The sequence below is a fragment of the Buteo buteo genome, chromosome 1 (genome assembly GCF_964188355.1).
Source record: "Buteo buteo chromosome 1, bButBut1.hap1.1, whole genome shotgun sequence".
Lineage (NCBI taxonomy): Eukaryota > Metazoa > Chordata > Aves > Accipitriformes > Accipitridae > Buteo > Buteo buteo.
The window spans coordinates 13,827,627-13,844,394 of record NC_134171.1 but is presented as its reverse complement, the minus strand read 5'-3'; the positions used below and the strand labels follow the sequence as shown (position 1 = coordinate 13,844,394).

The 16,768-nt window shown below is 39.2% G+C and overlaps 1 protein-coding gene across 1 annotated transcript in view; it reads right to left on the bottom strand.

Annotated features, from left to right (window-relative positions):
* Nucleotides 1-7,225: 7,225 nt before the first annotated feature.
* The window catches only part of C1H4orf50 (chromosome 1 C4orf50 homolog), a 56,433-nt gene continuing 46,890 nt past the window's right edge, over nucleotides 7,226-16,768 (bottom strand). The window contains exon 15 of the mRNA XM_075022765.1: nucleotides 7,226-7,557. The gene's annotated coding sequence lies outside the window, so the exon portion shown is untranslated. The remainder of the gene's footprint in view (nucleotides 7,558-16,768) is intronic.

Genomic DNA, 16,768 nt, shown 5'->3' with positions numbered 1-16,768 from the left:
GCATCTTTGCAAATTTGGCACTGCAGACATTGCTCCTCATGTTACTCCCAAAAATCAGTGAAGCCCAGTTTGGGAAGAAGGGAATCCCTAGCATATGGTGCACTGCACAAATGGTGCTACATAAATTAACACATGACTTAAGGAGACACCTTCACAAAAGAAAGTTACTTTTCCATCTGAAAAATATTCCATCTACTATAGTTAAAAGCAAAACCTATATTGTAACAATTAATGTAAGTATATATTTCTTAGCTAAAGTTTAAATAACAATTTCCATCTTTTGCTGAGCATGAAGCTCAAGAAAGCTGACAGACTATCCCATGCAGCCCAAGAGAAGTGTTACTTCACTTCTTGCATTTTTCTCTCATTGCTCACTTTGCATCTTCCCCCAGATGAACTCTCTAAAGAACAGCAAAAGGGATTGGGGCAAAGATGATCAAAAGCATGCCTTTGAGTGTCCAGCTGGGGACACAGTATACAGAACATTAGTTCTTCACTTCTGGAGAGCCCCTCTACAACCCAACTCAATATGAATGTGCCAGATCAACTTGTCCCTGTTACAGTGTAAGTCAATCATTCCTTATAAAAACTATGAAATAAAAAAGTATTTCTCACCAGCACTCAGAATTTTTGCTTTTACCCAAGACAACTAGTTTTCTTCATCATTAGCTTTCCATTCACTTCCTCACTACAATCTGGTATGTTATTTGCCGAGACAGTTTTCAGTTTTATCTGGCATAGGTCAAATGACATCTACATTAAAAAAAAAGAGGGGTCTTAAACTATATTAAAGAATTTTTTAAAAAAATTTAAATCTGCATCTGTTGAATAAGTTATTCAATATCATCAGAGACTTTAAAGATTTTGTGTGAAGGGTTTCAATTAAAGCTTTACAAGCATTAATTAAAAATAAACCACCAAACTTGCAGAATCTACTGTATGGCAATAAACACCTAAGAATCACTGCTTTCTCATTTAGATGGATAAAATCATTTTGCCTTGACTACCATACAGCATAAACAAGGAAGATCTCTCTCTCTTATTTGTCTGGATGAAGATAATGTCCTTTTATTTTTTCAGATTTGTCACCAAGACTAATTCTGCCTGCAGTTGTGTGAAATTAACAGTTTTCCCATTTTGATTTCAAAGGTAAAAACAAAAATTAAAAAATCCCAAAGCAAACAAGATTCTGTTTCAAATGAGTAAATTTGTGTTGTGTTTGTAATCTAACAGGCTGACTGATTTCATTTTTGTGGCAATATGTACAGCGCAGACTATGGACACGGACTATGCAAGGACACGTAACGTGGGAGGCTTGTCTAGGAGTCACGAATCGGAGGATCTCCTCTCTGGAGACAGAACAGGGGCAAGAAGAGAACATTACAAAGCATGTTCACACCTGAACATTAGTGACTCTGATCTGGGTAAAAAAAAATCACCTTTAGACCAAAGTACCTATTCATACATAAAAGTTACAATATCATATATATTCTTTTAGGGTAAAGGGACCTGCCACAGCTCCCTGCTGAAGGGCTGGCTTGATGGCTTTTCAATAGCACTACAAAGCATTTAGAAACCTGAACCAATAAAACAATTAAACAACTACCATTACTTACTGATGTCAGCCTGTGCATGCAGGGGCATGTCACAGCTGGCATTTATTATTTCCATTTGCATTCTAGGATGTGTGTAATGCAGAATTACTCAGGTCAGGGGGAAATCTCTGGGTAGCCAGCCAGCGCTGGGTAATGTTCTCCCAGCCAAACCCAAAGTCCAACTCAGATATCACACCTTACAGACCAGGCATTCTTGGTGAGGAGATCTGACCTTCTCACTCTCTTCCTTCATGCACTGCAGGAACCTGACTTTTAAAGACATTTGAATAACCATGGAAGGACCTGACTAAAATCTTTTTACCAGAGACACTCTCTACCTAGCCGGTATTTTTCTCCACTCTTCACCAAGACATAATGTCTGCCTCCTACTTTTTTCAGTAAAAGAAATATTAACTTTCTTAACCAAGCTTTAGAAGGTAGTCCAAACTTTCAACTCCCTGTATTTCTAACCCACAAGTCTTTACATATTAATTTTCTTAAATTCTGAAAGCAAACTTTGCCATAGCTAAGTAGTCTTTTATTGTGCTCTTACTAACAGTTTTTCCATGTTACGGTGAATAAAACCAGGTCCTAATAAGGTGATCTGAGGTTGCTCTTTATCTCCCTGCTCTGGTAATCTCCTTATCAATCTGTATCAAATCCAAATATCTCAGTGTTAACCAGGGCAGGAGGTTTGATTCTTAAAACTGAAACCAAACACCCTCAGCTCTCACTTCCCTTACAATTAATCCTAGCTCCAACTCCATCTGCTGTCACTTGGAACTTGCCTTTAATGAGGCACTGAAACTTGCTTCCCCCAGATACGTGATATCTAGTCAGGAATCACAAACAGATGCTTCAGTTAGTTAAAAAAAAAAAAGTAACACTAAACCACTTTGTGCATTTCTGCTGAATTACCTTAATGTACCACTGACCCTTTACAGGTTCTTTGGTGTAAAAGTGTCTCCTTATTAGAACAGGCCTATATTTAAATTAAAGACACTTTTGCAACAAAGACAATAGCAATATTCGCAGAGATGCTCTGAGGGTAAACATTGGCATTAACTTTCACATGAAGAGTACAACTGCCACCTTACAAGAGCTGGCAACAGGCCGTTGCTTTTCCGAGCAAGGCTGAGCTTCAAATCATGAGACTTCTCTCCTACAACTGCACTGGACACTTGTCTTCTCAGAAACCAAGCCAAAACCACCAGCAGTTTGAACACTGATTTGAAATGTACACAGAGAACATGAGTTTTCTGAGGCAGTCTGGAAAAAGAAGAAATATTAATTGCAAAATAAGTGAGTATCCTATAGCCTTTTTAGCAACACTACTCACTAGGCAACATTTTCTGACACAATAGTAGACCAAGCTAGTAAATGAGTACTAATCCTTTGACCTGAAAGGAGTTTTACCTGATTGCAGCAGCAGAGATTGCAGTACTTTGTGTACTATGTAATATGTATATGTAATACGGGGTACATGAAATGAGATACAGAGGAGAAATAGCATTGAGTTTTATTTTATTCTAGAACACTTAGGTTACACAGGAATGTCAGACCACTTGTAAGTAATGCAGGTCTCCTTAAATCCTTACCATTTAAAGTCTTTATTCTCTACTTGTCATTCTTTAGAAATTTGTAAAATATATTTTTGGCAAAGTACTTCATAGCTTCACTGCTCTAGGTTTTAGCATGCGGACTGTTACTGTAAACATATCAACAAAGGTCATAAAATTGTTTATAAATTAAATTAGTTCTTTCATGCTAAAAATTATTATGGCTTCAGGTCTATGATCTCAATCTTTTAGGGAACTGAAAGTGTTAAATCACACTGAAAAAAAGTTCTCCCTTTCCTGTGGGAGAGAATGCAATAACATCCTGGACTTTAACAATTATCCTTGACATGAAAATGCTTGTATTTAACAGCCCTTGAGAGAATCTTACCCCCTTCACAGGACCTGCAAAGGAGCAATTTGTATCTGTGAGAATTTCACAAGACATAGAAAAAATGATCTTGCCTGTTGTATTATTTAATGCCAGCTCCTAGCTCAGTGGCATGGAGTGCTGGAAGAGCCCCCTGGAGCAGAGATCAGGTGGAGGGGGCCAAAGGGACGAGATAAACTAATTTGTCATAGGGCTGTATGGTTTATGGCACTGCCATATTCATTATCATACTCCTATCCCCTGCACATACAGTTGACGCATAGGTAGGAAGACAGAAAAAAGAACTACTACTACTGAATTTCTAAGGACAGGTGCAGGGCATTGACATGAGAAACAAAGGGTCAAATGAGCATTTTCAGATCACAGACCAACTTAAATAATGACAGATGATTAAGACATCTTGGAAAAAGGACATACAGGCAAAGCACCATGGATGATGATTTCACAGCATTTGTTTTGAATAATATTCAGGGTGAACTCTAAGTAGCTCAGAGAAAGAAACCCAATCTCAGTGTACTTACAGTAATAGCTGCAAATGATGCTGTTCAAAGAGCTGCCATAACAGAGTCAGAAGCTCCCTTGGCAGTCAAGCCAACAACGAGCATGGAGAAGGCTAAGCAGGAGTAATGCTACCAAGAGCCAACTGACCTAGTCTCACCCTACTGCTTACAATGACTCACTTGATGTCTGCTAGGGCTCACTGGGGGAGGAACCGCAAATCCCAAGAGAAACTAATGTGTGTCTGAGAAGACACATCGCATATTGCGTGCTGGGAACCAACCTCCGTGTGCCCATAAAACCCCTGAGCAACCAACTGGCTAAGAGACACTACTGAGCCCCCAAGAGAGTTTCAGAAAAACTGCCAGGAAAATATACGTGCAATACCAAGTACTATTAGCTTGTTTCACACTTTTTTCCAGAACACACCATTTGGTGTTTATTCTCCTACATTGCTTCTAAAAAGTGAAGAAAGCACGAGAGCATTAGAGGTATTCAGGGAACAGCACACCCATCTCTATCAAATTATGCAGTTCAGTGGTTGCTCCGCATTAAATATTGATCGAATAAATAATGTCTTTCAACAAAGACTTGGGTTACCTTGGTACTTGCTGAACTCATGGCAGACTTATGCAATTCCTCATCTGGGTATAACCATTGCAGAAAACAAAAATAGGTTAAAATGTTGATGTGAAAAGCACATATTTAAATGATTTCATATAGGATAGATATTTGCCTTTGGTGGTCATGAAGTCTTAGGTGGATATTAAAGGGTGATCTATGTTTCATAGCATCTAGTTTATCATGATCTGATTAGATGGACTCAAATGGCAAGTAGATGTTTTGTCAGACTTGGAGACAACCAACATAAAAGCCTCTCTGACCCTATCCCAGCTGTGGTATTCACATGGTTGACTAGAAATTGTCCTATTAAAGATTTCTAATATCTGGTTCCAAACCCGTCTTCACATTCACACCCACCAATGACTGCAGAAAGGCAACCAGAGACAGTAATGTGTATGTAAAAATGTAAAGACCAGCCTAACTATATTAGGCCAAATCCTATAGTCACTACTCTTCCCCTCCTCCCCACATCCCTATTTAGGTAACTGACTTGCTCAAGCATCTTTAAATAATTAAGCATCTTTAGCATTCAGGCAAATCTGATGCTATTTTCAAGCAAAAGGTACATTTCCAGGCTTTCATAGGAAGCTACCAGCTTGGTCTGCCTGTGCCTGTGTTACAGAAAGCTGTCAGAATGCCTCCAACTTGACCCAGTGTTTCTTGCATAAATGAAGTGGTACGTGTTCCTGCTTGGGGCTGCACAGATATATTTTAATTCTCTTTTAAGTCAGTGTCTACATTTTCAGTCCATTCAGTTCAATTTGGGCCATTTGGATTCAATTTCAGCTTTGCATGGCAAAGAGCAACTTAATCATCAGGAAGCAATGGATTTTGAGGAGACTGCTCAAAGAATCAGCTCTTAGTGTAACGCCGAGCAAGGGCTTCAGCCGTGAAACTACAATTTCTGCTTGCAAAAAATTCTCCTGAGTACCACAGTATACACACTGATGGAAAAAACCAGACACAAACATACAGCAACCATGAGCAATAATAATTCTTCAACTACTGCCCTAGTATGATGAAACACAAACAATTTAAACAGCCTGAAAAGCTGTTCCTGAATGTGTGTGTATATAGAGAGATCTTAAACCACAAGTTACAGAAGTTATTGTATTATGGAAATTGTACTTAATAAAGAAAAATAGGACTACTGTCGTCTTTAATAAGGCAGGATCAAGCCCTTGATAAGATGGAAACAACATCCCTTTGAAAGTTCATAAGTCATTTCAGATAATAACGTGCATAAAACCAAATGACAGGATGACTAGGAATAGTGATGTTACACTCATTGGGACTATGTTTAGAGAACTGGAAAAGGCAGCAAAGACATATATTTAAAATTAATTATGCATAGGAAGATGTGGAAGAATTGCAAAGAGTACCTAATTGCAAGCTACAGATAACAGTGGCAGAATACCCTGTGTACCTTTAATATTGCATCTATAGCAAAGTAGTATAAAGAAGAGAATGTACTAAATTTATATATTGATAATAGAACACATTTTCAATAGTTAATTGGAAAGGGATTTCAGTTTTCACAAGAAAAAAAGGGGCAAGTGATCCTGAATCAGTCAGCACATACGTGCTTGTTAAAATGAGCACATACCTAGACCCAGGCGAGCTGCAGCAAGTACTGTCTCCTGCCTAGCCAGTTGTCAGGAGCTATGAGAAATGGTTAACAGTATTGTAGAGTCTCTGGAGGGAATGAAATGGGGAAAGGCCATAATGGGGCAGACAGAGGAAACATTGAATTTACTGTGAAAGTGCAGAAACTCTGATTTGTGATAGGGGAAGATGGAGCAGCAGGTGGCAAAGAAGTACTCAGCCTCTCATAACAAATCCAATAGCGTGTGTCCTCCATTGATAGTAATGAAAGCATTCAGGCAACTAAAGGATCAAAGTACAGACTATGAACTCTCATTTTTGTAGAAAAGTATTTCTTTCAAGCCTGTTGAAGTTTTCAGTAGCTATATCAATGTAAATTATTATATCTATTGATAAATACAGGATTCCCACATCTGCTGGGTAATCAGTCTGGCACCTTGCACAAGCATTAAATCTATTTAGAATCATAGAACTGTTTAGGTTGGAAAAGACCTTTAAGGTCATCAAGTCCAAGCATTAACCTAGCACTGCTGTATTTTAAAGGCACGGTAAGAGCAGAACTAGGTTTAAGAGTGTGGGGATCTTGAATGTGATCAAAGCAGGCATTACATAGTTCATGAGAGGCAGATAAATAGTTGATACAAATTGGACAACTCAGCAACAGCGTACAATCCAAGTCCTGTCGAAGTCCAACTGATGGACCAGAACCAATGAAAAGTGAGAAATCTAGCCTTCTAGTGTGAAGAGGAAATATAATTAAAGTATTAGTATTTCAGCTAAAAATTCAATAATTATATTAAGACCAATTTAAAAGAGTTGATTGTAAAAGTATCGGGATGACATATATTTCTATTTAGTTTGCTGGCTTAGGATTGGGGTGTTTTGTTTTTTTTTTTTGGTAAGGCAACAGAATAGATTATATGTCAGTGACCATTGTGCAAAAACTGTCAGATCTGCATTTGTCATCAGAAATGGTTATATTGATTTTATCGAGTGTTTCAAGATCAATGTTCTGTATTTGAAAATTAACATTCCTAAAAATTAGCATACAGGGTTTTCTCTATCTAAATGAAAATATACAAAAAACCAGTATCAAAATTAAATAAAACTAATTTAATGTCTTTTGAGATAAAACATGAAATATTCATTTATATTGAACCTACCTTGTATTCTGTGATGAAAGTCATATTGCAACATCTTAATTCATCACCATCTCTCTGAACCAACCATCAGGCTGCCTCTCCCCACTGTTTAACAATGTAGACCAAACCAACTGGCAAACTCATCCCTGGAGAGAAAACAAAAAAAAAAATACAGCAAGAATACTATTTTCATTAGCTTTTCAAATCACTGACACAGCATAAATGCAGGCACTAAAGCTTTTATCTTTTTCAGTGAGGAAAGTCAATTTAACAGTGTCCCCCATTCAGCACAACATTTCATCTGAGTTCTGACTATTAAGTCAATTGTTAACCCCCTGGCCAATATAGCATTCAAGTTACAATGCAATTTCAGCACATACTTTAAATGCTTTGGTTCAACAGGCACACAGCTTTCTATTATCAGCACTTCTTTATCAATACTGTGAATTTCCCTTTTAATTTTATATTTTGGAGATTAGCAAAATATTAACAGTTACTCATCTCTGTCACTACTAGGCTTAGCTAGGCAGTTTAATAAAATTTTCATTAAAATATTGGATCATGTGGTAGTAAAATTACTTTAATGAAAGGGGACTTATTTAACAGACAAAATAGTGAATGAAAAGAAGCAGGTGTAACAGTATAGCATGGAACAAAAGACAACATTGAAAAAATAGCTGTGAAATTCTCAAGGCAGGAATCTGAGGAAAAACAGCACTTCAAACAGAAAAGGCTGACTGTCTTAATATTCAACAGCAGAATGAGTATGTGGGCATTTGGGGTAGAAATATGTCTAAAGACTTTGGCTTTAAAAGTTCTTTCAGAACAGGTAGCAACTGAAAAAGGAAGATGAAGCACGAAGATGTTAATTGTGCATGCACAGGTTTAAAGAGTTGACAAGAAGAGACTCTCACTCTGTTTTTTTCCTATTCACTTTGCCCTGGTCTGTAGTAACCTGAGACAATAATTTTTGAAGCTAAGGATTTCCAGAGTGCAAAATACAGAGGAGATGCAACATGATAAATGTCAAACATTTCAAACAGCAGCCCTTATCTGGAATAGAAGAGAAATGGTATTTATTTCCTAACTTAGTGTACCTTCCCACTACCTATCATTGCCCGATTTATCTTACAAGCTCTGATAAAGAACACAGCTTGCAATATTAGTTGTACCTCTGAAAATTTTGTCTGTGCCCTGGAATTGGCCCAGTGAGTATTTTCTCTCACTTAAAAAGAAAGAAAAAATAGTAAGTGGCCATTTACGCTAAAGTCTACAATTTTGGAGAAGAAAGATTTTAGGACTTTTCAAAAATGTTTACTCCATATATGGCCTGAAATGGCTTTGGAAATTTGAGTCCAAAAGCTAACAGTAAGTAAAGCTGCTGTTTGCTAGACAGATTCTTGTGCAAACCTTACACTCTACAGTGAAGACTGATTCTTGGGTAAGAGTACATCTAAGTGGAGAAGGAAACCAGGAATGACAAGAGCCAGGCTGCACTAACTGGTAACAGGTTCATAACAAAGTGGTTCTTAACATGTAATTAAGTAGTGGATCTCCTTTCCATGGTATGCTGCAAATACAAAAAGTTTATGCGGCTTCAAGAGAGACTTGACAACATAATAGAAGAAAAATCCATCGAGGTTCATTGAATGAATAGAAACCAGCTCTGCTTCAGGAAGTCCTTTAGCAGCAAATGATGGAAGCCCTGGAGAGCATCAAATCTGCCCTCTTCTGTTCCCCAGGGTATCTGCCTTCAGCTGCTGGCTCATTTTTTTATGGATCTTCCTTTTCCACAAGCACATTGTGTCCACAAGCACATTTCTATCCTTCTATCCACAAGCAAGTTTCCATTCTCTAAGCATGAGAAACAACAGAACAATTGGTCAATTTGCCTTCACTAGTTTTATTCTAGTATATGCCTGCAGAATACATGAGGATGTAACTTTGCAAGTAAGAATAAAGACAATTTTTAGGAAATTATGCCTAACATAACTGCATCAATAATTTGAATGCTATAACTTAATTGCTCAAAGGATGTCCACACCACAATGTCAACACGTGTGGGGTTACCACACAGGACAACTTGCACAATCCTTGCACTGCCATGACTCTGAAGCAGCAAAGACGCTTTTGCCAGCAGTAGCCGCTGTTGTCTCATAACAAAAAGGTCTGAAAAACTTCAAGACAGAAAATAAATTCTTAATGATGCTGCCCACTTTAATAACTTATTAAGGGCATAAATATTAGCCAGATCCAACTGTCACACACCACCAGGATTGAAAAAGCCACAATCTGTCTGGATAAAATCTTAAAGAGCACAAAGAGACTTCTAAGGGCTCTGGCAAAGGAAGGAAATCTCAGCTGGCTGTTTAATTTGTGTTAGCTAACCAGATACTACTTCTGTCTCATTTAAAGCTATTTTTGGAGGAAGAGAAAAAGAAAATCCACAACTGCAACTGAAGTGACACAGCAGTAACAAACATCAGCTCTCTCCATGGGAACATTTGTCACAGCTAATCTTATGAAAAGGCTGTCAGCTGAAAACATATGTTGTCACAGGGTTTTCTCAACATCCAGGTGAATAAACAAAATGAGTGGGAATTCCTGCCTAGACAACATCTGTTTCTTCATTTTGACCCATTCCCTCTCCCCTCCCCAAGAGGTCCTTCAGCACCTGGGCTCCATGCAGCTGGGCACACGTGCTTCGCCATGTAAGTCAACCCACCTGAAGATTGCTAATCCTGGCTGTGTGCTGTGGAGGTACAAAGGCCTCCAGCACAGTGGGACTGAATTTTGCATGACAAATGTGTGCGTTAACTGGCTTAGCCATGAGTTCTTGAAACTCTGGGGAACAGAAGGAGACTCCACACATCCTCCTTTTTTTCCTATTTTAAAGAATAGCCTAATGCATCATATGACACTTGCTTCTTAAAATGCACCTGTAAGAAATCTGATAAAAAATGTTTTTTCTCTCTTTATAATCACTATGTGAGCAACATACACAAGGTAATACAGAATATTTCTGGTGCTTTGCTCCTTCACCAACCTGAAAATGCTCAATGGAAACACCAATGTGGAGAAAGACAAGCAATTAGACTACTTACATTATTTGTTTCCAATATGGGTAATTTAGCAGCATAAAAATTCCTCCATCACTAGAGGAAGCTGTTCGTACCCTCACCACAAATCATAATGTTTCTGGCTTTAACTATGCTTTACTGAAGAATCAAATATGTGCTAAAGAATTAAGAATATATACGTATTTATAAAACATAATCATCGGAATTGAAAAGCAGGGATTCAAGTTCAAATCTTTGTCCTGCCTGATACACGTTTGCCTGTTTTCTTTCTAGTCCTTCCCCCTCAACACAACTTCATCTCTTCTTCCACCAGGCTCTGCTTCTGCTCCTGGACAGATTCTTGTTTCCACCATTTCTTCCCTTACATCTTTGTCCTCTTCTTCCTCACCTCCTTTAAAGTGAGTATGAGAGAAACACCTTTAGCCAAGTCACCTGCTAAGCTTAAATCCTTAGTAATTTCACTGTGGCTTCTCAACTTCACGAATAATGAGAACCCTCGTCACCAGAAACCTGACCAACACTCTTTTTCATCACCTCCTGTCACCACGAGAGTTTAGGAGCACTCCTGAAGGAGGCAGCCAGCCAAGCCTGGAATTAAGGCTAAATCCTTTATTTCCCACCACAAAAAATCTCAGAGCTTCTCAGTAGAGAGAAGAACTGGGTTCACTGTGCCAGGAAAACCTCGTGTTTGGGGAGCTGGTAGGTGAGGTCTGGCGGGAAACACCTTCCCACGGGGGAGGCACAAAAAATGCAGGCTGTGAAAGAGCTGAGCGCCTTCCTACCAGCTGCCTGCGACATGGCTCTGTTCACTGGTGCAGATTGTTAAAGGTCAGAACAAGAAAAGAAAAGTCCTTTCTGGAAGCTAGGAATTGTGCTTGTCTTTTGGATTGCACATCCCAAACAGGAGTGTTATGGCCTGGACTCACTCTAAACCCACCACGTAAGCAGTCAGAGCTTGCTCTCTCTCAGGTTATTTGTGTCCAGTCTGAACATTACCAACAAGTAGCAAGGACAATGGAAAAAAATTAAGCATTGAAATCCCAAATTCATAACTCACTGCTGAAATATGTGATTCCCAAGGCACTGATGTCCTCTGAGAATCAGGCCCTAACTGAACTTTAACTGAATCAGTGTAAGCCTCCACTGAAATTGGAGTGTAATCATCCTTCATGGACTTCTTTAGATCATGCAAGTATTTGTAAGCTAGAGGTCTCAATTTACAGCTATTCGATAAATACGAAAATGAATAACAATTCCAGGTACAAAATGCTAAGGAGCAATTGCTGCTAAAATCACAGCTCTGGTGCTGAACTAGCATGTTTGGAAGCTGTCCATGCTCTCATGGATCTGATATAGGGGTGACAACTTTTGTTGATAGAGCAAATGATGTTCAGTAGCAGCAACAAAAGGCTGTTTTAAGTTGGAACTGTTCTGTGGATGAACTTCCAGTCGAGCTGCCTGGGCACATCTACAACAGCAGCATCCACTGGGGATGCTGGGTGTGGTAAAGCAAAACTTGAACTCACTGCTAAAAGAGCCCAGCAAGTCACACCAAACCAAGAAAGAGAGAACAAGCAGTATCCAGGGGCTATTAGTAAGAAGAGGATGAAGGCGGTGTGGCCCTAAACCACCAGGCACTGAGTCATATCCTTTTCTTAATTTTTGCCCCTTTCCTTGGCTCCATGCAGTCACACAGTACTCCATTTCTGCAGGACCACATCACATGGGTTTGCCAAAGGAAAAAATTCCAAGCTTGTTTTTCATAAAGAAAGTAGGGTTGTCCTCTTAAACTACAACCAGCAAAGCAGCAATTCCTACTGCTCCTTCCTGCTTTTATGCACAGGGGTATTAGGAAGAGATTTCAGTACTTTTTCAAAGGTTTTAGACACTAGCACTTCCGAAAAAATTATGACACAGAGGACAGAATTGCTTTTCAAATAAAAGCATCCAAGAGCAAAGGACCAGTGCCTATGTACACTATTATTGCACTCAGGTACCTCAGGACATTTTGGGCAACAGGGATTCACACCGGAATGACTGTGCTCAGCGAGGGGAGCAGGGTCCAAGACCTGGCTGCCCACCCAGGGTGCCAGTGGAGCAGCTCTGACATATCCCCCTCTGATACATGAGTCTTCTTGAAAACTAATCAAAGGGCCCAGGCTGCCACAGACAAAAAAACACACATAGGAAAAAACTGCTAACAATGCACAAGATCCAGTAGTCCCAGGGCAGTGGCAAAAATGCAGCATTAACCAGCGTCACCCCATTGTACTAAGAAAACTTCAGTGTACTTTGGTTAGCCAAGATGACATTAGAATTATAATAATTCTTTTAATGTTTAGAATACTTTACTGTTCTACAAGGGGAATCCTGAGGTAGAACTTGCTTAATTTATGACAGAAATTGCATGACTCGGATCCCATGATAGCAGGGAGCCACTCTTGCAGACCTGTATTTGCTCCAGCATTGTCAGGCCCAGAGGAACAATGATTATTCTGATATCCTTACAGCTATCTTGCTTTCTGCTCCCTTTAGCAAAGTTTATTTTGTTTTAGTAAATTAACTAGCACCTGTCTATACAGAATAATGGGGATCTTTCCCCTCCCTTATTGATTTCTGGAGGGGGGGGAAGAGGATATTCAATGCCCATCCCAACCCACCGAGGAATTAAGACTTCTTAGAGGGTCTAAATAAAATGAAAGATGAACAACATGTTTGTTAGATGTAGTAATGTATGCCCATATGGAAGGAATAGCTAAACTGTCCTTTTCCATGAAAGAAACTGAACAGATTGCCTAGAAATAGACAGCTCCTGTTCCCTTTACCGAGGGAAGCAAATGCCATCCAGATGGAAATTATCAAATGGATCAAACAGCTACATTTTATTCCCAAATGATCTTTGTTCTACTTAGACTCATTATACCAGGAAAACTCTTTTTCCTATAGCCCAAATGGAGTCAAGAGAATATTATTTATAATATACTCATTGAAAACATTCTGTATTGAAGGTTTCCCTGATGAGATATTGATCTTGTCACACCAAATGGGGGAGAAGAAAAGTGTCCTTCCTAATGTGAAGTTCATTTAAGACCTCTGGAATCTGTTAATTCCCATTAAGTCCAACACGTGACTGAAGATTACACTGTCCTTGTAGTGCAGCAGTCAACTCTGCAGCTGCTTTCTGATGTCCAGGGTGACAAAAAGCCTTTTCAACAGTCCTATTGCTTGCCAGCTTTTACAAAGGTGAATGTTATCAAGTCCCAGTGAAAACACCTAGAGGTTCTTCAGCTACTTTTATTTGTACTCTCCCATGGGTAAATATTTCAATTAGAAATTTGCACTGATTAAAAATGGAATTTAAAAATCACAAAGAATCCTCATCTTTAGCCCTGTATGATTATATATGGTGTGTATAATCAAATTCAATAATTTAGGGGACTTTTTCAAAGACAAAAGAGGAGTTCATTACCAACTAAAAGGGAAAGGCAATGAAATCCAGATACCCAATTCTTTCTTCTGACTTTGAAAAATCTCTATAACACTTTATGTGGTAAAAAACATATTAGTTTAAGCATATCCTCCTATAAATCTCTGATTATTTTTATGGATGTTTATATCCTATCCTATTGAGTTATAAATGCTCTGGCTATATTTTTTGTTATAGTATGATTTTCTTTTAGCCTGAAAACCTAGAGCAGCACAGGTACAGTCTTGTATGAGGACATAAAATTGTTAACTGTGTAACAGCTGTGGCTGAATGACAGGATAAGATCAAGAGCATCTAATTTAACTGGGCCATGTAACACGACCTTTTATTTCACATTAGTCATTAAGCATGAGTTCAGCTTGTGTCATAGGTCTATCAGGTGGTCCTATAAATTAGGCAATAAATTAGAAGTTGATTTTTTAATTGTGTGGTCATTAACAAATAACACAGAATTCAGGTGTAGCAATCCCAAAATACCAAGGATCCCACGGCTTCACGTGCACAAGGCAGCAGTGCAGCTCCCAGGGCCTGAGGTCTGTGTGACTGTTTTATTTTGTTGAGTGTCGATGGATGGGTGTCAGCTTTGTGATGGCTGGGGATGTAATGACTTTGCTGCCAAGGGAAAACACACTGGGCGCACGGACTGTGGGAGCAATATAAACTCTCCGCCAAGGGACAGAAGGGAGGCGAGACCCCCTAAGCATCGGGGTCCCAATGTAAAGCACACAGATAGAAATGCAGTTCCTTCTACTGATAATCAATGAGGAGATTGGCAAGCAGAATCAGACATTTGGTACAACACTGTTACTTGGTAATCAGTCCCAAAATAATCATTCCGGAGCAGGAAGGAGCCCCCGATGTAAAGCTTCCAGAGTATCCAGTTGAGATGCACAAGACAATATATTGCTACTACCTCTGTTCAACTGAGAGCTCAAAAGTGGTAATTCATAGTAGGACATATATCATGACATTTCAAATAAGTCTTACAGACAAGACAACCTCTTCTGAGGGAAAAGGTAGGCTAGGAAATAAAATATGAATGTTTTTACATTCAAAAAGGGTCAGACTTATCCACAACAGAAGTTATTACTCCTAATAATACTGCTAAGGCAATTGTCTTATTCATATCCCATTTGTCTATAAAAGGCTTAATTTACAATGTACCCCAGTACTGCAGAAGAATGTAGGTTTGTTTCAAAATAGGAAAGGAGTGTTTATTTTTATGATAGAGTTTAGAATTTTTACTTCAAGGACTACTATTAAACTGAGGCAGAGCCTTCTTCTCAAAATGGTTTATTAAACTGAAAGATGTGTCTTGACAACCACATTATTCTCTCCCCAGCATCTGGTTTGCCAGTGCAAAGGGCAGCGCTCATTCTTAGCAGACACATCATCTTCCGGAGACTTACAGGAATTTGAGCAATTGCTTTTAATTGAGGAGCAGCAGAAACTACTTCCCACCTTTACACTCTGTCAGGCTCCCAAGGAAGCATACCAACAAGGATTTGTTTTAATATCACCTTACTTAGGACACAGAAATTAAGAAGAAGAACACAAAAGAGGTCAGAAGCCCTCTAAAGGAAACACATGTGCTTACATGATTTCCCATGAGAATGGCAGCACTGCAGGTACTAATTCACTGAAGAAAACTCTCCACAGCTCAGGCTGAATCCATGTGTTTGAAAACACTATTTTATAAGTTGTTGCCCTCTTCTGCATTGTCCTATTTTACACTATTCAAAGGGAAGCAGGCACAGCTAAAGAGGAGCGCACAGTTCACAGATAAAGAACAGTGAATCCAGCTTATTTTTATGCAAAAGCTCCAGAGTATTAGGACTAGACCCAGCATATGCTTAATGCCTCATTTGATGAATGCTGTCTCTGATCTCCCAGGGCCTCAGGAGAATTTGTTAGGTCAACAAGGCTTCAGATCTACACACACATTTTATTTCCTATTTAATGTATTTATGAACTGGTGCCTAAACGTCTTACAGTGAATCCAACAGAGTTGGTGACTATAAATTAAGACAAAACTATATAGTTAAGGAAATGTCTTCAGGCAGAACTTTCAAGAAAGAGCTAGAACAACACAAAAGAGAGGTTCCCAAGTGTTAATGCCCGTTATCTCCTATGAGAAGGCTAGTCCAGTGTTCAGAGCAGTCACCTAGGACACAGGAGGAAGATTTCAAGTCTTTGTCCTGCTAGGCACTACCAGATCACCACAACCAGGTCCTGTATGGCCTTGGTCACATTTACTGCTAAACTAATCTGGGTGAGAATCACCTCTTTCTTCTGCAGTGTAGACTTGACATCTGAGGCAGTCCCCCTCCACTCATCTTTATAGTCAGTGAGTTGAAAAGGCACCTCTAGAGTGCAGATCATCTTGCCTATTTTAGACCTACATTACGATGAGATGAATCCTGTCCTCTAGATCAAGTGCTGATTTCTCTTCATGACTGTCAGGGACCCCAGGAGACTAACTCAGACTTACACATGTTCCAAGGAATCTCACTTCCTAGAGCATGAATTAAGCTTAGTTCCTAAACACATGATAACAAATTCCCTACCTGGGAGACAGACATCTGACAGTCACTGCTGTAAAGGTCTGCAGCGTTGGCTGAGCTGTAAGCGATAAAGAGCTTAATTCTGTAGCCTGGTAAAGATGTTGTGTCACTCAAGAAGAGCCAGGAAATGTTGAGTCAATTGTCTGTCCACATGCAAAAGTCAGTGCAAATCCCAGTCTTACAGAGACATCTAAAAGGGGGACTACAGGAATGTGCTGTTCTCGGA